This window comes from Euprymna scolopes, chromosome 26 (genome assembly GCF_053919585.1).
Source record: "Euprymna scolopes isolate OS-2025 chromosome 26, ASM5391958v1, whole genome shotgun sequence".
Taxonomy (NCBI): domain Eukaryota; kingdom Metazoa; phylum Mollusca; class Cephalopoda; order Sepiida; family Sepiolidae; genus Euprymna; species Euprymna scolopes.
In genome coordinates this window covers 9,688,595-9,715,334 of record NC_136507.1, presented here as the reverse complement: position 1 = coordinate 9,715,334, position 26,740 = coordinate 9,688,595, and the positions used below count along the sequence as shown (strand labels likewise).

At 31.0% G+C, this 26,740-nt stretch overlaps 1 long non-coding RNA gene across 3 annotated transcripts in view; it reads left to right on the top strand.

Moving 5' to 3' along the window:
* The window catches only part of LOC145247912 (uncharacterized), a 348,143-nt gene that overhangs the window by 152,934 nt on the left and 168,469 nt on the right, over positions 1-26,740 (top strand). The window contains exon 7 of one of the 3 annotated variants that reach the window (XR_013863298.1): positions 8,877-8,918. The exons of the other annotated variants lie outside the window; for them this stretch is intronic. This is a non-coding gene — a long non-coding RNA (uncharacterized LOC145247912). Of the gene's footprint in view, positions 1-8,876; positions 8,919-26,740 lie in introns of those variants that run through there. 3 annotated transcript variants of the gene reach the window in all.

Sequence of the window (26,740 nt, the reverse complement as noted above, 5' to 3'; positions counted from 1 at the left end):
CATGCAAGTCTATGAAACCTTGCAAATGTATGTATGTATAACTATTTATACTAGATGAGCACGTGGAAATTTCAAAGCCTCATCTGTTATATGTAATATATTGCTACTACACTATTCTGTGTAGACCGGGAATAATACTTTAGCCATTTTCTTTAAACAGTAAAAAGATCTGGTTAATATCGTGCCCGAATATCTCTGGTTTATCTCCAATGCCTTTTAGGAGCCTTTGACATATTTGTATTGTATGGACGCCTGCTTCGAACGGAAATCCCAGGAGATCATTATACTATCTTTAGACATAACACACACTACCATTGGATCATAGCTAGAATATCAAGAATGTATATTTTAGTCTCACGTACGGATCGAAAGCGACATCAGTTTTATGTTTTTTTTATTTGTTTAGATTAAGTCATCATTGATCGGGAAATTCTATTTACTAAAATGGAAGAAAGAGTGTGATAGCATACTACGAACATTAAATTAGCTTAACTATATATTAATGCAATGTTTGTTATCACCTTCCCTACTCTTTTTAATAAATAGGATCTCCAGATCGATAATATATATTCTGGAATCGTGTCACACGTTCGTTCGTACGTACATAAAAATTACTACGCTATTAAGATAAAGATAACTAGCTCTATTTACTATTGAGAAGTATTATATGAACGCATATTATACACACGCAGTGTCATGTCTTTAAATTTTACTTCAGAATACATTTTAACCCGGCCTAACAGTGTGTTTTCGTGCAATCGACATATATCTGTATATAATGTAAATTCACTAATGCATGTGAATTCTTTTGATAAATTAATCCGGTTCTCTAATTATTCAATCAGCGCAGCGTGCGTTTCCCGCCAGAATATTATAGTTGCATTATTGTACTCACAATACGGTCCACCATCTTTTCTCCTCTCGGTCGATTGATCGTAAAACCTTTCCCCACCACGCCCTTCAAGTAAAACATTTTAATTATTGTTTGTTCTGCTAAACGTGACCATGGCTGTTTGGTATCAACTGGAAAACAACACTGGTTGGTTACGCTTGACAACCACTTGGCTTCTGTCAGATTCGTCCAAAACGCAGGGTGGGATCAGAAGAGTTATTGGACAGGAGATTGCACACACGCATGCATACATACATACATACATACATACACACATACACATATATATATATATATATATATATATATATATATATATATTGGCCTTAGAGAGAGAACGAGAAAGGGCAATAGGATATTGATGGGAAGCTCACTGAGAGTGGAAAGGAGTAACACACTGCGGAAAATACAGCAAAGAAAAAGAAGCGACAAAGTGTGAGAAGCCCAGAAAAAAGAGGAGAAAATGGCGGAAAATAAACAGAAATGTAGAGGGTAAAACAAAGACGAAAACGATAAAGAATTAAAAAAGAGTAAGAAGGCGGAACATTATACAGAGGAAGGAGGGTAGCAAATTAAAGATTACGAAGGAGGTCGCTTTATAGAAAGGAAGAAATGAACGACTATAGTGACTGACGATCAAACGCATTATAGAGAGGAAGAGGCAGCCGTATATAGATAGGAAGAAGATAACATAACATGGAGTAGTGGAATAATGGAGCGCAGGATAAAGAACGGGTCTAAGGATCAGTCGTCAACAAGGAGGGAGTGGTGTGATGTTCTGGGCTGCAATCATGGACAATGAGCTGGTAGGACCATCCAGAGTCGCAGATGGAGTGAAAATTATCGTCAAACTCTGCATTGACTTCATTAAGGAACACTTGGGACCCTGGCACAAGAAGAATTTGGCATTCCGGAAAAAGATGGTATTAATACATGATAATGCACCGTCTAATTCTGCAAGAATAGCCACTGAATATTTGGAGAGATTTTTTCCCAGACATTAGATAATAATGCGATGGCCAGCCTGTTCTCCACATTTAAATCCCATCGAAAATCTGTGCAGAATCTTGTAACAAAATATTTACTCAGGAGGAAGGCAGTACAGCTCCAAGGATGACCTCTGGAATTCTATTCTGACTGCTGCCAAAGACATTTCATCAGATGAAATCGAAATTTTGAAATCTTCAATGGACCAAAGGCGTTTTGCTCTTGCCAATAAAAATGGCAATTATATAAGATATTGATTGTGCTATGAAAACATATTGAAGCTGTTGGTTCTTTGATATTTTTGTTCTCAATAGACAAATTCCTAGAATAATCAATGTTTCGATAATCTATATTTTAGCATGTGTTTGCATATAAAGTTGGCACGCTGAAAAAAATGCAAATCACTAAAATTGCTGCCAATTTTTATTACTGTGCAGATTAGCTTAAAATTTTAGATCTGCGCTTATGTTAGTGTTGCAATATAACGTGCTAAATTTCACAAATTTTCATCGAAAACTATCGGAGTTAGAACGAAAATATCCATTTGCATATAATTCTGACACGAGGTATATATATATATATATATATATTATATCAGAAATCAACACAGATGATTTGTTAATGGCAGTGAAGGATATGTTAGAACTATCAACACTTTTTGAAATAACTTCTAACCTCCATCGGTGCAGAAAACTACCACATATTAGAGTATAGAGTAGACCGAATTAATACGTCTCCAGATACCAACATGAAAATTTATACCACTCGGCCCAGTACATACAGCGCCTAACCTTCCCAAATGGTCACCCAACTTGTATTTGCCAGGCTCAACGTTGCTAAACTTCGGTGATCTGGCGTGAACTAGTGTCAATGTGATTGAGCCCTGTATATATATATATATATATATATATATATATATATATATATAGGGAGATAGAGAGAGATGTAATATATAATATTATCGCAAAATCAGTACATCAGTACATCATATCGTGTATTACCTTGTGTGTTACAATTGTTTCCAAATAGTTTGGACAAATTGAAATATTATATCATTTAAAAATATTCCAAAAGTAGCTACTCCTCAGACAGAGAGACATTTATTATGCATATAGGAATATCTTTATAATTCCTATTTTAAGGGAGCAAACAGTAGGACTCACTTCCATGCTATAATTTTATGTATTTTTTTTATTTCGATTGTCTTGCTATTTCTACCTTTTATATAATACTTCAACAATTTCCTATTTTTATATTCATTTAATCTTTTAATGTTAAGATTTTATAATTATTTTTTCCTCCTCAATATTTATTGATTTTATTGATTTATTCCCCAGAGTTGGATCTGCACATTCAAATTCTTGTTTCTATGTATATGTTCAATTATTCTTTTCTCAATATGCCGTAATATTTACATGTTGTTTGGTTATTTAAATAATATTAATTACCATTTATCTTTACCCTATGTTGCTTATGTCAAGTACTTAAATTTTAAATTTATCGTCTCAAGTCTTATCTTTATGTAAGTATTTTAATTTTAATTTTTTTATCTTTACTATTCATTATCATTCATAATAGTGATTCGGTGTAAGGGAGATTACTCTGTTTTGCCAATATTTGTCGATTCATAGTTTAATCAAAATTACATGTATTCCTGCTTTAATATATTGACCTTGGTATTTTTTTATTTATCGCTTTTTGCTTTATTTAAAAAAAATAGTTCTAACATTACCCCGATTATATTATTCTAAGTTAAATTTCCCACTAAGTTTGTTTCAAATTTATATCTTGATTTATTTCATATCATATTCATCATACTCTGTCTGTGTCCATATCTTGCAATAATACTTAATGTTTGATTATTCCCCCTTTTTTCCTTATGATATTAAACTTTCACAGGTGGTGGTTTATTAACAATAACGACTATTTAATTTAAATGTAATTCTATTTCCCTCATTTAGGTTATAATTACTTAAGTTTCGATATGTTAAGTTGCTGACTTATTAATTTATTTATTGTATCATATTTAGATCCTCGTATTAAATTTAACATTCTCTTTTCGCACTTATACTTCACTCTTTACATAGCTCTTTATTATTATTTTTAAATATGTTAATTTAATCAGGTTTTAGGCGCTAGAGTATAAAATTAACTTTTATAAAGACAGCTTTGTATAGCATTCAAATTTTTGTTTTAAATTTCATTTTAGAATTCGTTATGTGTTAGGACTCAAGTAAACACAGATTACATCTTATTCATTTACTCGGTTTATATTTTATAGCTTCATCTATTATTAACCATTTTAATTAAAAATCGAGTTTTATTCCTACCTACTTGCCTAACCCAATCACCGAATGCAGTCGTTTTTATCTTCTTATTTTTCATATTTATTCTTGCCCTATCCTTATTACTATTCTTATTCTCATCTCGATTTGGTTTCTACTCTGGTCTAATGTTAAATGATGCAATATGTTTTCTTTATCTGTTTTTATAATAATATTCCGTTCCCCTAGGTAGATTTTGTTTTTACTATTATTCACCTTCACTTCATATTTGTATAAAATTTCAAAAATTAAGCATGGACATTCGTTGGGTATTCTACAGTTACATTTTCCTTAATTATTTAATTCACCTGATTCAATTGTATTATTATTATTCACTATTTTGTTGATTTAACTATAATTAGAACTATAATAGTTTTACATAGATTAGGAGTGGTTGAGAATGAAAGTTTAACTGCACTCTTATTAATTATATTACTTAATTTATTTTCTTATCAATTATTTTGTAACATTTTTAGAGATATCAATTTTTACGTTCTTATTATAGTACCTATTTTATTATTTACATTTCTTCTTCCTTTCATCGCCATGTTATATGATATTGTGTAGTTTTTCTTACTTCTTTATTATCCACCTAGTTTACGTATTTGCTCCATCGTTGATATATATATATATATATATATATATATATATATATATATAGAGAGAGAGAGAGAGAGAGATAGGGACGTTACATTAACACATGCCAACATAATTTAACGGCAAATAGATGTAGACTAAACTGCAAGCGGAGTTATTCCTTCAGCGTGTTAAACGTTAGATCCCTATACAACACGCGCTAAAGATGCATGCTGACGATATGACGATGGACAATTTGTCACGTGTTTAACGGGAGAACGGAATTTCCGGCAAGTATTTGGTTGGGGGCGATACTGACAATATACACGGAATCTAAGCGACTTGCACATTGATATCTGCAGTCTGCGCCTCTCAATTATTATCCTTAAGTTTCAAAAACATGACATGAAATAATTAATTACATATTTGTCTCTCCTCCCCATGAGCCAACTCTTTCCCTCTAAATAAAATCTTGGCAATTTCTGTCGTCATTGTATTTTCATGCACAAGTAGTTTGTTAGTCTAGATAAAAAAAGAAGGCGTGAGGTTAACAACCACGAAGTTATAATGACCACTCATGAACCACGAGGAAATCAACTATGAAAAAAACAACACGTACAAATACCCTGCGAAACGTATGTATAATAATATTTGATTTGCTTGTCTTGATCGCTTACAGGCGAAAATGCCTCTGCCTAAGATTATGTGTTCATGAAAATATAAGAAATCTGAGTTTTTGCTTTTTGTCCTGCTAAAAATCAAATGTGTTCTCTTAAGCTTGACGTGTGTGTCCCGAGCAACCTACATTGAAGCATGTGAGTAATTGTAAACTAAGTTGCTAAGAAATGATTTATAAAGAGATAATTAAAGGTATTGTTCCATGACACCTTGTTCGCGAGTAAGATTAGTGTTTCCGTATTTTTTAGATAAGGATTGATATTATGTATTATTAGAATTATATACACTACTGTAGTCGCCTTGTTGAGGCCGAGAATCTTGCTCTCTCAAAGAACAGTGCGTAATAGAAAACGATAAGTAAAATTCTATTTTCAGTGGCACTCTCCTGTGAAGGAAAGTTAACTTCTTAGTGTGGGCGATACTAAGAATACAATTGTACATTGCTTCCGACTTCTACGTTGTCATGGCTGACGGAACGAGAGCGTGTTACCCCAGAGCATTAAAAAAATCTAGATGAGAACAGTTGTCCCAATAATTTAATTTACGTTACTTAAACTTCACGTTTTACATAGATCCGTGAAATAACTAACACGTTAACCTGAGATTGTAATATTCAGACTTTATAATTTTTGATTTGCATGGTTTATCACCTTAGGACTATTGTCTAATTAGGTGATCTGATTCGCTATTACAAAGAAAAACAAACTCTTCATTGCATGTATTTTAAGCCCCGACTAAATTCATACTAAAAGGAAATTACAACTGTTCACACAAAAATGGCTCACAGAGAAAAAAAAAACTAGCGATCGCTTGACTATGATTTTATCTACGTCCCTTCGAGCAAAATGATTTTAGGACCCCTAAAAACAGCAAATCGGTGACTAATTATTTAAGATAAAAGGAAAACAATCGAAAAATAATCAATGACAATACCACCAATATTCTGTTGCAATTTTGGCAATCAATCTTTACCTACCAGACACACAATAATACACTTACGCCTTATGACGAAAAACGATATTCATACAAACACACATTATAGCACGCACATATTCATTTGTTTATCATTTTTACAAAGGAGTCACTACTTATAAAAAGCCTGAGGGCCACTCGAGTATAAGGTTTACTGAGCATTAGGTGTTCACTGAAACCACAGCTTATTGATGGTAATAGTAAAAATCGAGTATAATTTCATTATTTAAGATGACGGCTCAAAAAACGCTTTTTTGCATTGGAGTTGCAAACGACTATATTGAAGTCAGCAGGAAAGAAGAATTGTTGTATAGTGTTCCACAGGCGGGATGTTATCGAAAAAAGCTTGTTCATTACAAGTAGCCTTTAAATTTTGGTGCAGGCTTAAAATATTTTCATTTTTTTTCAAGGTAAATAATTAAATGAAAACATTATAAGCACATTTTTAATAAAACGATTAAAAAATAAATAAATAAAAACGAATGTAAAACATTTTTAGCAAATTGTTATTTAACTTCTTAAAGATAAAAGGAATTGGGTTGAAAAATTCAGATTTTTCAATGCCCCAACACAGATTTGTTTTGCATTTTTTTCTGAATATTTTTCATATGAATAATAAAGGAATGGCGTCTATATTAAAAGAAGGTGCAATGTCCTCTCAACTTGACATTGTGTAATGATATAATAAAATTGCAGCCGTATATTTTTAAATGTTTGTAGAGGAAATGGTTTTAATGATATGCTAGAAAAAAGAACAATTATAAAATGTTCTCATTAATTAATGTTTCGATGATGATGTTTTAATTAATGTTTTCGATGATGATGTTTTTTGTGACACTCGTCATACGATCAAGCAAATTAATATTTAGATTATTGTAGTCCAAATGCGTGTGATTGGATTATTCGGGCTACTGCTTTCATCTCGGTTGTTATTCTCTAAACGCTTGAGTCGATGTAATCTCTGAATTTCTAAAATTGAATCTTATATAAGTCGGAAACCTTTCTGTCAAACGCCGAAATTTAGACGGAATTTCTAATGAACACTTTCAGATAACTGAGTAGAAATTTAAAAAAATCACCATTATATTTGTAGTACCGCTGCACTCAGGATTAAACCTTCAATATCTAGAAAGGTGTTAGTTAGAACTAGATTTTACTTAGTATTTTATTCGTCACGCCACGAGTCTTTTCAATAATTTTATTTTCCTAACTACGTGAATAGTTTGGGTTGAAATTCTGGGGCACAAATAATTACGAGTTTGAAAATTTACTTGTGAAAAATATCGAACATTACCTTGTGAGTATACGCTGAAAAAATAATAGTAGTCAAAACTATTCAAATAATATGCATTATCAATGCTCATATGAAAAGATAAAACCTAATAGCAAAAGTGTGTTTATTAATTACCTAATTTTCTATCACTCACAATATTAGTTTTCATTAACTAGAAATTAATCTATACTAGGAAGTTTTTTTGACACTGATAACGAGTTACTTATTAGTAAAAAGAAATGTAGATTTTCTCCAGATATATTCAAGAAAATATTCAACACGCACTATGTATTTTCACTATAAGATCATACAACGATAGGCCGCGACAAGACAAAATAAACCAAAAAATGTACAAACGTAATACAATAAAGCTTAGACTGTCATCCTACGTTCTATGTGATCCCTATTTTAATGATGGGGTCCAAGGATTGGATTTTGCACATCATCTGGTTCTCAAGGTCTAAATCATCTTTTCACTTCGCCACTCTTCTCGATGTCCGGTTTACGACATTTATTAAAAAAATACAAACATCAACACGATTTTGTATGTAAAATCCGTGCGGGATGTTGTTCGTTCCTCATACTACATAGATACCCAGCCGAAACAACTCCACGTGTGGAGGCTGGGAGAAATTATCCAAAGTTCAACTGCGATCTATGCTGGTTTAGATTAAATATAGCAATTATCTCTCAGTTCAATACACCAAATTACCTTCTGCCACAGTCAAAACACGTAGTTTTCTATTGTCCAAAGAAAAATCCTATTGCATAATACTTATGCCTTACGTAGCAATCAACCAAATCAATCCTAATTTACATATTATCGTTTCTCATTTTGCTACATACATGACGTCAAACAGGCAGAAAATATTTACATATGTTGTTTATTCAGAATTAGAATCTTTATCTCCCTTGCTTTGGAATAAAATAACACTATAACTATCTATTAAAGCTAAATTGATGCATCTGTCTCAGTATCTTCCTATCGCTGTATCTATCTTAGCTAAGCACGTGCGATTAAGTATACATGTATCTAACGTCTGTTCCTATGAATCGTTATGCCAAAACAATATATGTTACTGTCCAGTTCATCTTTCTATCCTACTTCAGAATAATATGCTATCTTGAAATGTTGAATAATCGAAGTGCAAGTGTCGTATATGTTCTGTTACAGGATACCATACCGCAGCAGTGACGTGCTCTTTACTGGAGAGGTAAGTTTACTATGTGTTGGTTTGTCATGATACCATCCCCCCAGATATAAACATTTTTTAGGGAGTATAGTAAAATACCTATCTTCCCAAACATCACCTTCTCTTGTTGAAGTGTAGTGTAGTATTTTTAGTTTGTCTTATATACTGGGGGGCATGCATTGTTACAAATATACATAATGGTTCATTTAATATATGCATTTTTTGTTTGTTTAGTGTGCGAGGTTGATTTTCCCAACTTGTGACATATTCTCACATTTTATCCTTATCTAAACTAGAAATTAACTGCCTTGCGTTAGACTGGACTGCTGAGTTACAAGTTGAGTAGATATTAAGCTTTGGAGACATAATAGCTTCTGGGCGGTTGTCAGTCAAATCGCCAGTGCGGCTGACGTATGATATATGAAAAAAGTTTAATAAGGAGTTGGTTTCCATGACACCTGTCCACAGGTAGATTAAAGGGATTGGCTTAATCGGTCGGACGAGAAAGAAGGAGAGTGAGAGAGTGAGGGATGAAGCAGTATCAGAAAAAAAATACAAGTTCAAGGCAAGTGCGAACTTGTGATTAACGACCAACAGCGAGGCATATATAACGAATCACGCTTCCGTTTTAATTCTTTTTATACTGCACGTATGCAGCGAATTGCTTTATGGTACAAATTTAGTTCACTTTCAGTAAATAATTGAATTTTTCTGACTGTTGGTTTCCTTCTCCAAGGAAGGTTATGATTTCTGCATTTTCGTTTGGCATTGTGTTTGTTTGTGTACAGCATAGATTCTATAACGCTCAACAAAGCGACACCAAACTTAGACAAAATATCGATCATAGTCAACGTTGAACTACGTTTATTTTATTATACATAGAAATCGATAATTTAGATCACGGAAAAGAAAAGTTTCCACTTTAGCTAATTATTCCGTTCTCTTCACTATTAACAAGAGCTACATGACCAATCTTGTAACCAATGAAGCCCCGCATCTTATATTTCTTTGAAATGTTCGGCTAAAGTCGAATTTTCTTTTTCTTCAAAATTGGTGCATAAATCTAATGCTCACTAAAAACAGTAACGAGTATATAAAATGTAAATTTCATATGAAAGATGTGTGTTCAACATTACATAAAAATACGGTATATTTTATAAAATATGGTGAGCACAAATATCATTTTATTAATTATTACATTGTAATCAAAAGACGTGCAGCTCCAGAAGATGTTCGTATTCCTTTAGTAAGATTGCACAGAAACTAAAAAAAAAAAAAACGTAAACTTAACAAAATAGCTTAAACGATTACAAGTTTTATAAAAAAATATTCTGTTTGTAAGTACTTCCTTTGAAAAGGCATTCGCGTAACTATGCTATGTATATTTTCGAAATAATATTTGAATCAATATACGCTGCTTACCTTAAAATAGCTTTTACCTCAGTATGTAATACTTATCATCCAAACAATATTTTTATCAGTATAGTGAATTAATGAAACTAACCTCTCCCTAACATTTCTGCAGAGTTCCAAGTTAAGTTTAACAAATCTGTGTGTATTTAAACTTAAAGAAAACCTGATCGTAAGCCGTTCATTTTGCAATGTAAGAGAGTGTTGTATTTTACATTCTCAATTCTACTTTGCGTATAATAGCACCCGCCAATGTTACATGCCATTTCCATCTCATAGAACATTAATTTGCAGTATATTTACTTACAAAATATATTTAAGTTTTAATATGTATACATGTTTTAAAACTTAAAATAATAAATTACCCAAAGGGGTTAATATATCAAAAACAAAAATCATCAAACCAAGAACTCATTTTGAAATTAAAATTATAACATAAAGCTAATTGCTTAAAATAATTTACGTTTGAAGTACGAAACTGCTTTTCTTCCCAGCAAAATGACTTTTATCTGAAGAGAATTATGAATATTTAAAATATGTTTTTATTTTGACACGTGAACTTCAAAGGCATACATTTTACTGAGAAGAATAAGTAGTTTTATTCCCGACGTAGCGTAGCGAAAACAAAATTTACATAAAGGAAAATATTGAGTCAACATAATTAATGCTTATAGCTCATTTTCTTTCTAAATAATTTTATAGTTTTATTACATGTTTTTACATAGTTAAACTTATAGTTACACATATCCGTGACCTGTTAAATCGCAACTTCTACAACTACAGTACGGATAGCACGGAACTTAATACACTTACTATTCTCCAGCAAACAGATAATTCTATATCTTAGTTTTCTTCTTATGTAATGAATTTCGTATCATCTATATATAGTTATAAAATGGTTGTATGTATGTATATATGTATGTATGTATGTTCGCTTTTTGTGTATGTCTGCAAAAGGCTTTTTTCGTCAGCCTTCTCGCTCGACTCGCTCCTTATTAAAACTTTTTATATCACGTAATAATCGTAATATCTACGACTTAAGAACGGGGGTAACGTGTGTATTTAATTTGCACGCTTTTTACCAGCTCGCCGCGTCTTCGAAAAGCGAATGATGAGGCGCGGGGGAAAACTAACTGGCTTACAGCGCAAAACAAGGTCAGAGATCATGCCACTTCCTCGAACCTGTATATTTCACTTTATAAGCCTTAACATGCTTATCATTCCTCTCCTCTCGTGGCCGAGATGGTTAGGTGCCTGGCTTTTTCCCCTTTCGTTTCCACCTTCGCGTCAAGGCTTCGGGGTTCAATCCTACCTTCCTACTGAAACGTTTTTCAGTTTACACCTCCAACCACCCGGCCAACGTTATTTTTAAACAGACACACCTCCAAACATCGGGAAACGCCGGGTACCCCCCACTATTATCATATATAATATCTGCAATTCAGCCAGAAAGACAGCGGAGTCTTACAACGCAAGAAAACTTGTCATACCTGCAATTGTCTAATACCTCTTAATAGCTAGGATTTGCAAGCGCAAGAAGTATTCTTGTCGCATCTTGACGGATGCATCAACTGCTAAGTTCTCCTCTTGATCGGTGTGCAAAATAAAATATCTCACGTCATATATGCCGTTTTTTCTACCAACTTCCACCCCTATTACATCAGAACATTTCTGCATCCCTGCTCATGTTTTACAAGTAGTACAACTTAATGTACTCCGATGTAATTACTGAATATGTATACTTTCAAAGTACATAAAACATTACTGTAGATTTTCTACTCTAATATTATATTTCTTCAGACAGTTCGCCTTTGTGATTCTCGATACTAGTCGTTTCCATGAGAATAGAAGCATGCACAATTTAAATGCTATGTGGAAAAACATCATGTTACTCACCTCCACACCTAGTTGTCATTTTCTAAAATCCTTGCACCTATCAGTAGCTTCGCACGGTTCGAAAGCAGAATTATTTTTTCCGGCAGAATTTTCTACACATTCCTATTTTGTGTACGCACATAGTCATCATGTAATTTACTTTAATCACAGTGAAAGTATTTCTGTATAAACCAAGAGTATCTACTAATGTTTCCATCAAGTCAATACTTTTTCCTTCATGTAAAATCAGTTCAAACTGATACGCACTCGATAATCGATCTGATAAGGCAAACAATGTATCTGTCAGATTATGATATTTTTCTGTGCAGTCATAGGAGGTCCATGCTTTAAGCCTTTACTTTTTCATCGTCAGAAGGGATCATACCAAAGTATAAAAAGCGATTGATTGTGCAGTTTTGTGGTCAACAGTCCAGCGCATTTTGTGAGTTGATTTTCCAAGCCTCGCCTTCCTTGTAGCAATTATTTAATCAATGAGAGTGGGGTAGTTATTAGTAACCTGATAATCTACAGAAATACACTGAGAAACAAAAATGTTCTGAATATGAATGAAAATACAGCCATTAGTATACTATAAACAATGAATGCTAAGTCAAAGTAAATATAATGGATACACATTTACAGATATTCAGAACGTAAAAAATGAACAGAGAACGTATTCTGTGCATTCCATGATAAAAAGAAAAGAAATAATATAACAGAAGCAAACCTACTAATATTAAATCACACGTATTTACTGAGTATATGCCACAATTTCTATAAAACAGGATAAACATAAATAATTATATATATATAAAAATTATATATATATATATATACGTATAGATATACATATATATACATAAATACATATATATATAGATACATATATACACATACGTATACATGTGTATATACTACGTAAATACGTGTGATTTAATATTAGTAGGTTTGCTTCTTTTATATTATTTCTTTTCTTTTTTCATGGAATGCACAGAATACGTTCTCTGTTCATTATTTACGTTCTGAATATCTGTAAATGTGTATCCATTATATTTACTTTGACTTAGCATTCATTGTTTATAGTATACTAATGGCTGTATAGATATACATACATATACATACATATAGATATATATAAATACATATATACACACATATATATATATATACGTATATATGTAAAGTTATATGCATATATATACGTATATATACATATATACACACCCATAGATATACGTATATATACATATATACACACCCATATATATACGTATACATATATATACACACCCATATATATACGTATACATATATATATACACACCCATATATATACGTATATGTATATACATATATACACACATATATACGTATATATACATATATACACACATATACGTATATATACATATATCCATATATATATACGTATATATACATATATACTTATATATACGTATATATACAAACATATATACATATATATACGTATATATACATATATATACATATATATACATATATATACATATATACTTATATATACGTATATATATATAAACATATATACATATATATACGTATATATACATATATATACGTATATATATACATATATATACGTATATATATACATATACACATATATATATACGTATATATACATATATACACATATATATACGTGTATGTACATATATACATATATATGTACGTATATGTACATATATACATATATATGTACGTATATATACATATACACATATATATGTACGTATATATACATATACACATATATATATATATGTATATATATACATATATACACATATATATATATATATGTATATATACATATATACACATATATATACGTATATATACATATATACACGTATATATACATATATACACATATATACGTATATATACACATATACACATATATATACGTAAATAACATATATACACATATATATACATATATATACATATATATACATGTATGTACATATATATATACATGTATATACACATATATATACATATACATATATATGAATATACATTTATATATGTACATACATATACATATGTAAATACATATATATGTGTACATACATATACACATATATGTATACACACATAAATATATACATAAATATATAAATATGCATATATATGGATATACATATAGATATATACATATACATACATACACATAGACATATACATATCCATAAATATATACATATCCATATACATATATATATATATATTCATATACATATATATATTCATATGCATATATACACATATATATACATACCCATATATAAACATAAATACACATATATGTATACGTACATATACATATATATATATATATATACAAATATATATATATATACATACATATACATATATATACATATACATATGTATATCAACAAATACATCCATATGTATATATACACATATGAGGGGCGTGTATTAAGTAGAACCCCTGACCCACTTCCATTAGCAGTAGAGCAACAAAACTTGGCACAGTTATTACTCTTTCCCTACATAGGAACCACCCAGAGTTATTCATTTCTGCTAAAGTTTGATGCAGCTCTGGATACCGTTTTTTGTAGAACACCCCAGATTTGTTCTCCAGCCACGACGTGACTTCAGAAATCAAGTTTGCATCATCTGGGAAACGCATTCCTTTCAAAAACAACTTCATGGCTGGGATGAGGTGAAAGTCAGAGGGTGCAAGGTCAGGAGAGTAGGAAGGATGGGGGGGATTTTCATAACCACAGGCCCATGCTTCTGATCTGGCGACATGCGATTTGTGGACCGGAGCGCTGTCCCGCAGGAGGAGGGTAGCTTTGCTGATCTTTCCCCGCCTCTTGATGTTGATAGCTTGGCTTAATTTCCGTAAAAGTGAAGCATAATAGGCTCCTGTAATTGTGGTACCCTTTGCCAGGAAATCTGTCATCACTACTTCGTCTGGGTCCCAGAAGACTGTTAGCACTACCTCTCCAGCGGAGGTTTGCACCCTAGCCTTCTTTGGAGGTGGGGAGTCCAATAGCTTCCACTGCATTGACTGGGTTTTTGTCTCTGAATCATTGTCATGGACCCAGGTTTCATCCCATGTAATCAGCCTTTTAAAAACTTTGACTCATCTTCTTGGCACATCTCCAAATTTATCCTCGAGGACTCGACGCGTTTTCTCTTCTGGAATGGTGTGATCAGCATAGGAATCCATCTCGCAGACACCTTATGCATACGCAAATAGTTATGAATGATAGTTTCTACAGACCCTGTATTAATTTTTATATCTTGGGCTATTTAGCGAATAGTAATGCGCCGATCTTCCAAAATGGCAGCCTCAGCTTGACGGACAGATACCTCATCACATGGCAGAAGGGGTTGGGGTTAGGGTTAGTGTAAGGGTTATGGCAGAAGTTGGCGATCAGGTCTGGGAGCTGTTTCCACAGTCTTTCGGCTATGTTTGAATTCCTGATGCCAACGTTTTACAAGGTCATATGATGGGGCAGGATTACCATAAGTTTCTTTCATTTCATCAAAAGTCTCATGTGGCGTCTGTCCTTTCAAATACATACATCGGATCACTGCTCGACATTCAACAGGCTCCATTTCACACCTGACTCAGTTCAAACACCTGTAAAACAAAACCCACAGTTAGTTCAGAGCTGTAATTTGTCAGATAACCCGTAGAGATATGAATTATTGTACATGCAAAATTTCAGCTGGATCAGACAACTATAAGTGGGTCAGGGACATTAGTTATTGCACGCACCTCGTATGTATATAAATTTAGTGGTTATATTTACATTCTAAAAAACAATATATAAACATATATTTTAATTAAGAATTCATTATATAGAAAGGGTTATGTTGATTTCCTTAATACATGGATGTTCAACACCTAAAAAATTTTGGATTGCAAGCTACGAAAACACACTCAACGTACTAACGAATACGGCTGCACCGTATACCTTTCATAAAATCAATAAGGAGCAACCACGGTTCATTGTTATATGGGATTACTGCCTTCTCCTCTAGACTAACAGTCTGCCTACCTAGATTTATAAACCCGGAGGAAATTATACGCCTTACGATAATGGACTACCCAGGTTGTATCAAATTCCCTTTTCCTATAATTATTTCCATATACCTATCATTCACCACTCCAAAAAACTATTTTCAATATTTGTCCTGATAAGAATAATAAGTGTCTATCAACAGCTGAACATTTTGCTAACTGCATTTCATTTCCTCTGATGATATAAGTCCTTGTTGAAAATCCATGGATTAAGGAAATAAACATAACCCTTTCTACATATTCCTTTTGTCAAACTATAAATTCTTAATTCGAATATAAGTGTATTTATGCTGTTTTTGAGAATTTAAGTATAACTACTAAATTTATATATTGCTCTATTATTAAATATTGAGTTTAACCGTTTTGGCTTAGATCGCCTTGAAAGTATCACTTCAAGTAATATCTATGAGGATTTTTCATCTGATTTCTAATCAGTGTCTTACCTCGATTACACACAGACATATATATATAATATATATATATACATATATATGCATACATATATATACACACATATATATGCATGCATATACATATACGTACATATACATGTATATACATATATATACATATGTAAACAAAAATATACATTTATATACATATATACATGTATATATACATGCATATACACATATATACATATATATATGCCTATATATACACACATATATATACTCATATACATATATATACATATATATACACATATACATATATATACATGCATATATATACATGCATATATACATATATATACTCATATATATATATACATATATATACATACACATACATACACATAAATATACATATATATAAATATACATACTCTTATATACACATATACATATATATATATATATAAATATATATGTGTATGCATATATATGTACATATATATAGATATACATATATATACATATGTATACATATATATATACATATATACACACATATGTACATATATGCACATATAAACACATATATATATATACATATATACATATATATACATATATATACATAGATACATAAAATATATCCATACATATATATACACATATATATATATATACATATATATCTATTCATGCATTTATATACATACATATACATGCATATATACGAACATATACATACATACATATACATTCATACATATATATACATGTATATACATATATATACATTGATATATACATATATATATATACATAATATATATGCATATATATGTACAAAAATATGTATATACATATATATACATATATGCATATTTAAATGGGATTAGAACAGTAGAGTGATGTGATAGTAAAATTACTAATTTAATTAAAATGCAAGAAAATAACAGTGCTCGTTGTAACGCAGATATATAATAAGTTCGATAGGCAAATATCCTAGAACTACTTTTATATTTAGTAAGGTCATTGATAATTTAAAATTCAAATTAAAATTAAAATTAAAAATTATAAACCTGTCTCATGAGAAGGAACACAACGAAGTCAATAATGTGTGCGATCGTTTCGGATATGATGTTTTTATTGCGATAGACATTAAGTCATTGGCAATAATTTTGACATATATTTTTTAAAACAAATTCTCCTCATCAGCAAAAATATTTGGTGTTTTTTTTATATATAAAATACACCATAAATAAACCTAACATTTTTTTAAATTTAGGCAGATGTATCTGGAAATTATTAAAATTCAAAGGAAATTAGTTACTTATTAATTTTGATAAGCAAAGTAATTATGGGGTGAGAATAGAAAATAGAATAGAATTATAAATCTGAATTTGGTTTAAATATAGATTATTATAATATGTTTTACTAAAATTGAACAATATATATATATATATATATATATATATATATATATATATATATATATTAATTGTTCGCCTTTTGAAAGCCGTAATTATCGTCAAAGCATTCATTTGGATGTAAAATGTAGCTTATAAATGCCCGAAATGTTGAATTTTCAAAGTAAGTTAAGATTTTATAAAATAAGGGGAGATAATCTTATTTGTCTAATAAAGTTATCAAAGGGAGATAATTAGCGTTTTTTCTTTTTATATAATATAATATAAAAGGATCTTAATGAAAGTTAATATTATTTAAATAATTTCTTTTTCTATTTTTATTAAGTTATAAATTAAAAATTCCAAGATACATTATTAAAAAAGCCACATTTTAATGAATTATGGTGGTATATATTTGTTAAATTCAAACCAACGTTTATGACTGCATGAAGATAAAGTTCATCCCTTCTAAACATATCCTGCGACTCAAAAGATCAGAATATTTCCTTCAATTTGAAATAGGAAATTATAGGATCATATAAAGAATATACGCCGGGGGAGAGATTCTGTGCACTTTGCATGTAGGAGGCCCGTAAGATTTAAAAACATGACGATATCAAAAATAAAACCACCCTCCTAAATTCAAGGGATGAGCTTGAAAACTTTGAAAACTCCTTATAAATGTATTTCAACACAATAAAGACTTTTCAAATGTAGGAGCTGATCGGGGAGTGCAGCTGGACGGCAAGGATCGACTACAAAAAAATTAAGTAGTTATATATACATATATATATGCAGATATACATATATATATATATATATATATATATATATATATATATATATATATATATATATATAACACGGAAATTACATAATTGTCGTGTTACATTTTTATGTTATTGCTCTGTTTACCACATTGAGCTCTCATACCCGGATTTCCTCCTGGAATTATTCCATTAAAACACTATATACATTATATATATATATATATATATATATATATATATATGTATATATATATATATATATATATATATACAGTATCCCCAACAAAATACTTCTGATTAATCGTTAAGAAACTTTTACAAATGGGTTATTTACCAATTAAAATCTGATAAGTAAAGATTTACACGGATTTCAAAGTAACTTATAGCACTTTATTCCCCATGGACTAAACAGCATATAATATTCGCAAACTAATTTAAAATATCATCAGAAAGTGAAAAAAGGAATTTTAAGGGTGATGTTATCTGTTTTGCACGAGTAGACTTAGTTTTATTATTGAAAATTACAAAACAGTGAGCTGAGATTTTTAGAAAAACAATTATTGCAGTGACTATTATTTGTGAATTTATATCCTTCACTAAGAAACTAATGTGTATTTTTTCGTATGTGCATGGATACCTACTCACACACATCCACACCCGCACCCTTTCACATAGACACGCACATATATATATATATATATATATATATAGTAAGTTATAAAGTATGTATGGCGATTAAGCTACACTGAATATTCCGCGTTTTATCCACTCTAGGATTCCTCAGGCTTATGAGTTTACGCATAAATTTATACATTCGTATATTAATTTATATGAGTAAATGAAGTAGTTATATATATATATATATATATATATATATATATATATATATATATATATATATATATAAGTATGTATATGTATGGTTTATATATATATATATATGTGTATATATATATACACATATATATATATAAACCATACATATACATAATATATATATATATATATATATATATATATATATTAATTCACCATCTTAACTATGATTTTAATACAAAAGTTCAACAAGCTTAACTCTGTTCAGGTATGATGGTCGATAATGTTTTACGAATGAATTCATGTTTACAATATTTGCATTAAAACACAAGTTAAAAAAATAATAGTTGCAATATGAAATAAAAAAATAAAACAGAAGGTGTCGACGTTTAAAAAAAACTGTTTGTTGCTGTTAGGTGTTTTATATACAGAAAAAAGGAAACAATTGATTTAATGAATAAAAACAAACGTAATTTTTAATCTAAAAAATAAAAATAAAAACGAATTGTTGGTTTCAATCGTTGAAATAAATTTCACTTAAATATATTTTGTCCATTTTTTTTTCCTCTTTTAATGAAACAAAAAGTATAATACGTTCTGTTTTGTTTTACTTATTTTCCCGACCTTATCGGCAATTACAGCTGATGGAATGCGATGAAAAAAATGTTAAGATTTCTTAAGATATTCGAAATCTTACACATGCATTCATAATGTCGGTATGCCTGGCTGTCTCCATTTTACGAGCATTATCGCCTCTGCGATATAAAGTGGCAGTTCGGCACGAGGCGTGTCACTAGGTTGCATTTTGGTTGCCATTTTTTTTTATTAGTGTTTAGCCTATAAAATTAGCTGTTGAAAGAGACAAAATTGAGTAGCATTGCAAATTTGTGTTCCTATATGCATTCGCATATATATATATATATATATATATATATATATATATATATATATATATATATATATATAGATATTAGGAAGGGAATACTTTTATGATTTATGATTAAAAGTAAATTTGTATATATATATATATATATATATATATATATATATATATATATATATATATATTCCTTTAATCTTCTCTCCAAAAAGGGGGAAAAGGGGAACAGGAGAGGAAAGAAAGAGAAATAGGGAGCCAGCTGACTGGTTTCGACCTTCGTTTCTCAAAGCTGTATCGAAGGAATTTTTAAAACAAAGAATGAAAATACGATTAAAATTGCGTTTTATTCAATTTACTGGGAGAAAAAAGTGGGAAAACGATTAAAATAAAAGAGCGTTATGGTAAAATACCCTAGAGATTAATCACATTCAAACCCAGGAGGTATTCCCTTTGCTTGCAAAGGTAAGGTTTTCTAAGTCGAACGTGAATAGTCTACAAGTCTCTTTCTCTCTCTCTCATCTATATATATATATATATATATATATATATATATATATATATAGAGAGAGAGAGAGAGAGAGAGAGAGAGAGAGAAAGAAATAGATACATCAAGCCAAATAGATAAATCGAGACAAATTTAATTATTGGGTGTTTGGAGGTCCCAGAAGTGAGAATATCATATGTATTTAGTGCGAGAATAAACATTGCTAGCTTATTGATAATATAATATTCAAAGAGTAGAAAAAAGAACACAAGATACTTTCACATGATATTAAGAACATTCTTTGTTACTGCGGTTGTGCGAAAGTAAAGTAACGAGTAAGCTGGTGTCACACACACAAAAAATTAACGCATACGTACTAAACGATGAAATCAAACACTTTTGGTATTAAGCATAATATGCTTTAAATAGCAGGAACATTAATTTTGTATATTCTAAGACCGCTATAGGAAGTTGTATTCAAAAGTGTAAAATATCTTCTGTCATCTTCGCGCTATTTTTAATGTATATAACGGAGTACAAGACCATGGTTTTATTCTGACATGACTTCATATGATCTGAAGTTAATTACGTCATGCAAGGATCTTTAGATTTAGATATTATTCCGTGCCACATTAGAAAATATATCCTTTCTTGTGCGTGTTCTGCATTTCTGCGCTTTTGCATTTTTCTATTCCCATTTCTTTCTAAACATGACTAATGGTAATGGAAAACATGGGATATAAGGGGTAAAGAAAAGGCTTGACACAAACTCCATGTGTTCGGAAATATTTTCCTTTCGTTGATGACTAATACACACCTTTCATTTTGACAATTCTGCAAAAAGTCCTGGGAATATATACAAGGAATAACAATTAGAAATACGCCGTACGCCGTTCACGATAACGATGCAATCTTTACAGTTACGTATTTAGAAAACTAAGCGATAAAACATAACCTAAAAATATGAGACAGAAAGTAGAAAGACGTAACTTTAGTCGTAGTAAGTGTCCGCAATGATGTTTGGTTAAACAAAACTGAAAAGTAAAATAATGAAATACAAAAATCTTGATTATAACATTAAAAGAAACTCGATTCTTCAATAGGATTTTCCAAGTCGAACGTGAATAGTCTCCAAGATCTTAAAGTGATATAGTGAATGAGCACGACTCAGAATAGAAAAAGAGTCCGTGCTAAAGTTCGCTTCACAAGATGGGTTTTTAAGTAAATGATCAGTAATTGAAGACCCGTATGTGTTAGTAACAACATCCGTTGCCCGGTAGGTTCCATTCCTAATTTTACTGGGTAGATGTTGTTGGATTCTTCCATCTAATCTTAATGTCGTTCGACCCAAGTAGTTGGAACCGCAGCCACATTCAAAATTGTAAATAACGTTACTATTACGGTGGTGGTGGTGGTGGTGGGGATAGAACGTCTTTTCGAGAAGATGGTAATAAAGTTTTCGTAGAGAACACAACACGCACATTGGCAGCAAAATAATAACCATGAACTGCTGAACTTATTTGTTCGGCAAATTTCTCACTTACTGTACCCAACCAAGGCAAACGAAGATAAATTAGACAAACCTAACATTAAAAGAAAATCGATTCTTAGGCAGATCACTATCATCTCAGTAGTTATAAGAACAACTGGAATCATGAAAATAAATGGAAAAACTCAGGACTAATATACCTGATAAACCAAGTGCAAGAGAGATTCAAACAATTGCTCGTAAAGGGAGGATCAGAATCGTAAACATATTTCTTGGTTGAAATGTATGAGTGAACGGGTGAATGTTAGATATACGATAAGATGCTCCCCTCTCATCTTAGATAAACTGATAAAAAAAAACAATTTTAAATCTGAAGTAAAGAAGTCCTTATAATAATATACTAATGCACAATTCATCATCTTCCAATCCAGTTTTTCTAAGATATGATCGCCTGGTGGCCAATTTGTCCATGCAAAAACGAATTATTTATAAATTTTACTTGATGCGCCATTTTGTGGAATGTTCAACGCGAAGTAAAATACAATTACAGCGCATTACTGTGCGATTAAAATATACTAGTTCTGCGGTCAAAATATTAAAAAATATGAAATCATGAGATATCTGTGTATGCGCAGAGAAAGGAAAAGGTTTGGGTGATAACATCAAATAACCAGATATATTCTGAAACTATATTGTGAAAGTACTTAGACAACTATTTTTCATATTAAACAAAGGTGAAACAGTAAGATCGAAGACTTTGAGTGTGCGCTGAGCGTCGATAGAACTGACATATAATTTTTTTATGACTGCAGCGATGATACAACATATAAATGATGAAAGGTGGAAATTTCACTAATCAAGATTGTTACTTTTACATTTTCATATGCATTGACTGATGTTTCACGTAGTTAGTATGAAACCACTTATGCCAGATTTGTACGATTATAATTGCCCTCTTAAATTGTAAATAGATGTTTATTCATACATATATTAGTTTTACTACTAAAAATGCTATCCTTTCGTCAGCACTTGTGTCTAGTATATATTACAATGGAACATACACTAAATACATGTTCGGCTCTATTTCAATTAACATTGAGCTACTGAGATTTGTAATCTGATGATTTGAGCGTACTTATTGTATACTAGATAATGAAGTTTCTAAGTATGTATTAAGATATCTGCATACGTAAAAATATATGGTTATTTCACTTCGAATTGATATATATATATATATATATATATATATATATATATATATATATATATATATATATATACACTTGTGCCCAATATTATTCATACCCCTCGGATATTTGAGATTTCTATAAGAATATTGCTCAAACCAGAAGGTAGACAATATTAAAGGGATTTCAAACAATAAATCAAGCATAAGCATTTAATTTAAACTCAACAAATAAATAAATTATGCAAGTTTGAAACATTATACAAAGAAAAACAATAATGGCACTAGTTCAATATTATTCCTACCTCTCTTACTAATAGTCAATAGCATGCCCTTTATTCTTAATAACTGCCTGTAACCGTTTTGGATATTTATCAACAAGGTTTTTACAAGCATCAACACTGATTTTTGACCATTCTTCAATGCAGTAGTTCTCCAAATCCCTCAAATTTCTAGGTTTCCGCTTTTTAACCTCAGTTTTCAATATGTGCCAGAGATTTTCGATAGGGTTCAGGTCGGGAGTCTAGCTAGGCCATTCCAAAACATTAATTGATTATCTTCAAACCATTTCTTGACTATTTTGGCAGTATGTTTTGGATCATTATCCTGTTGAAGGACCCAGTTTGGTCCTAAATGGAGCTTCTCCGCATCCTGTCCAATGTTTTTCTGGAGTATCTCCAAATATTGCTCCTTCTTCATGGTTCCATCTATCTTGACCAAACTACCTGGACCACTAGCCGAAAAGGAGCCCCAAAACATTAGGCTACCACCACCATGTTTCACCGTGGGTATGGTGTTCTTTGGGTTGTAAGCTTCTCCTTTCTTCCTCCAAACGTAAGAAGCATCCATATGGCCAAACAATTCAATTTTTGTTTCGTCAGTCCACAAAATACTTGAGAAAACGGACTCTGGAGAATTTACATGGGTCCTAGCAAACTTTAGACGTGCTGCAAGGTGTTTTCCGGTGTGCAATGGAGTCCTTCTTGGTCTTCTTCCTTTCAGACCATTTTCATGCAGAGTCCTTTGCAATGTTTGCCTTGATATTTTTATGCCAGTAGACTCCAGATTTTCTAAAATGTCCTTAGTAGTGGTAGTTGGATTTGCATTAACACTTCTTACAATATTCCTGGTGGCTCTAGCAGACAGTTTCCTTTTCCTTCCTCTACCAATCAAGCTGTTTGTTATGTGGTGGCTCTGGAATTTTTTGATGATGCTCTGTACTGTTGCTGCAGGGACCTAAAATTTCTTGGAAATTGACTTGTAACCTAAACCATCCTTATGTGAATTCACAATTTTAGTCCTAAGATCATTACTAAGCTCTTTTTTCTTCCCCATTCTAATAATTTTTATTCTTTTATTGGTTTTTAGTTGATATCATTATAATTTCTGAAAAATGCAAACAACGAAATGAAATTAATCAAAGGTTGTATAAAAGCATTCAAAATAAGAATGAAACAGGAAACAAACAGTCAGAAACTCGATTAATACTGAAAAAATAAGGGGATATGATTATTTTTGAACATTGCAGATTTTATAAATAGCTGTATATTTCTTTTATTACAAGTATCCCGAGATTTTAAAATGACGAAAATGATCAGAAGAGGTTTATTAAGAATATGTATCAATATGGACGTAAACAATAGATTCTTACAAAGTTACACCTAATAAACTCAATTTTCAAGGGGGGTATGAATAATATCGGGCACAAGTGTATATATATATATACATATATATATATATATATATATATGTATATATATATAAGTGAACGTGCTTGTGTGTGTGAGTGTGTCTGTGCACATTTTCCCTAGCAATAACTCTGTCAATTTTCAGTCTACAGACTCTAAATTAGATATACAGGGTACTGAGATTTGGGGAAATCTTTGTAATCCGCTTTCGGCCAGAATTTTTTTCTTTTAAGAGGGCAAAGTTCAACGATTTGACCTTTGAAAACTTTACCAAACTCATCCGCCAAGTTTGGGTCTAAACACTTGAAATGTTAGATACAGGTTCCCTGGAAATGGATGTAACTTAATAACTTTTAGCCCCCAAAAGTTAATGTTAATGGGTTATAATAGGGGTCAATAGGGAGAGGTCGCTTTTTCACCGATATTTTCGAAATTCATCCCCTCTTTTCTGCTATCTAGCCTTTATTTAAACCTACGTCACTTCCGGTTCGACGGTGGTCGTAACAGAAAAAAAAGTCACGTTTTTCCAGTTCTTTTTCTCCTTCGCGGTACGGGTTCGAACCTGCCTTCTTACTACCATTGATTTCTTTTTGCTCAACACACACCTCCTTACACCCGAACAACGCCGGACACCCATGTTAGTATGTATATATATATATATATATATATATATATATATATATATATATATATATAACATTACGCCACTCAAATATAATAGATGAACATAAAAGATTTCTACTAGATTCAAAACCCTCGCGTAGATTTAAAATAACATGTGGTTGTTAACATCATGCCTCAAATTCTCATTTAAATTTTGATTCAAATTGAGTTGGTGATTTTATTCCTAAACTGTCATTCTTAATTCTAGGGAGTCTTAAGAAATTAGAAATTAAGATATCTTCTTAATCTATGTCTATCATTTTTATTATTTTTTTTAATTTTGAAACATGAGTTTCTGAATTTCCATTAAAACTTCCCCCAAAATTTTTCATGTTGCATAAAAAATAAAAAAAAATGTGGCCTATATTTGGATACCTAATGTCAAACTATTATTTTCTAAATTTTATACTCGGTGTTATAAGACTATCTGAAGACCCTGGCTTACTGATTTAAAATGCTACATTGATTTTATCGACTTTTCCTTCCCATTGAAAATTCACTCCTGTTCTGCAAAGTAAGATGAACATTATTTTCCTTCTCCGGAACAAGAAAAAATATCATCAATTAATATTTAAATGGTGTAAAGAACTTCAAGCATAATGTCTCCGAAATTACTGGTTTCCATAAGTGTGGATATAGCATAAACAAAGCAACCAAACCAAACACCAT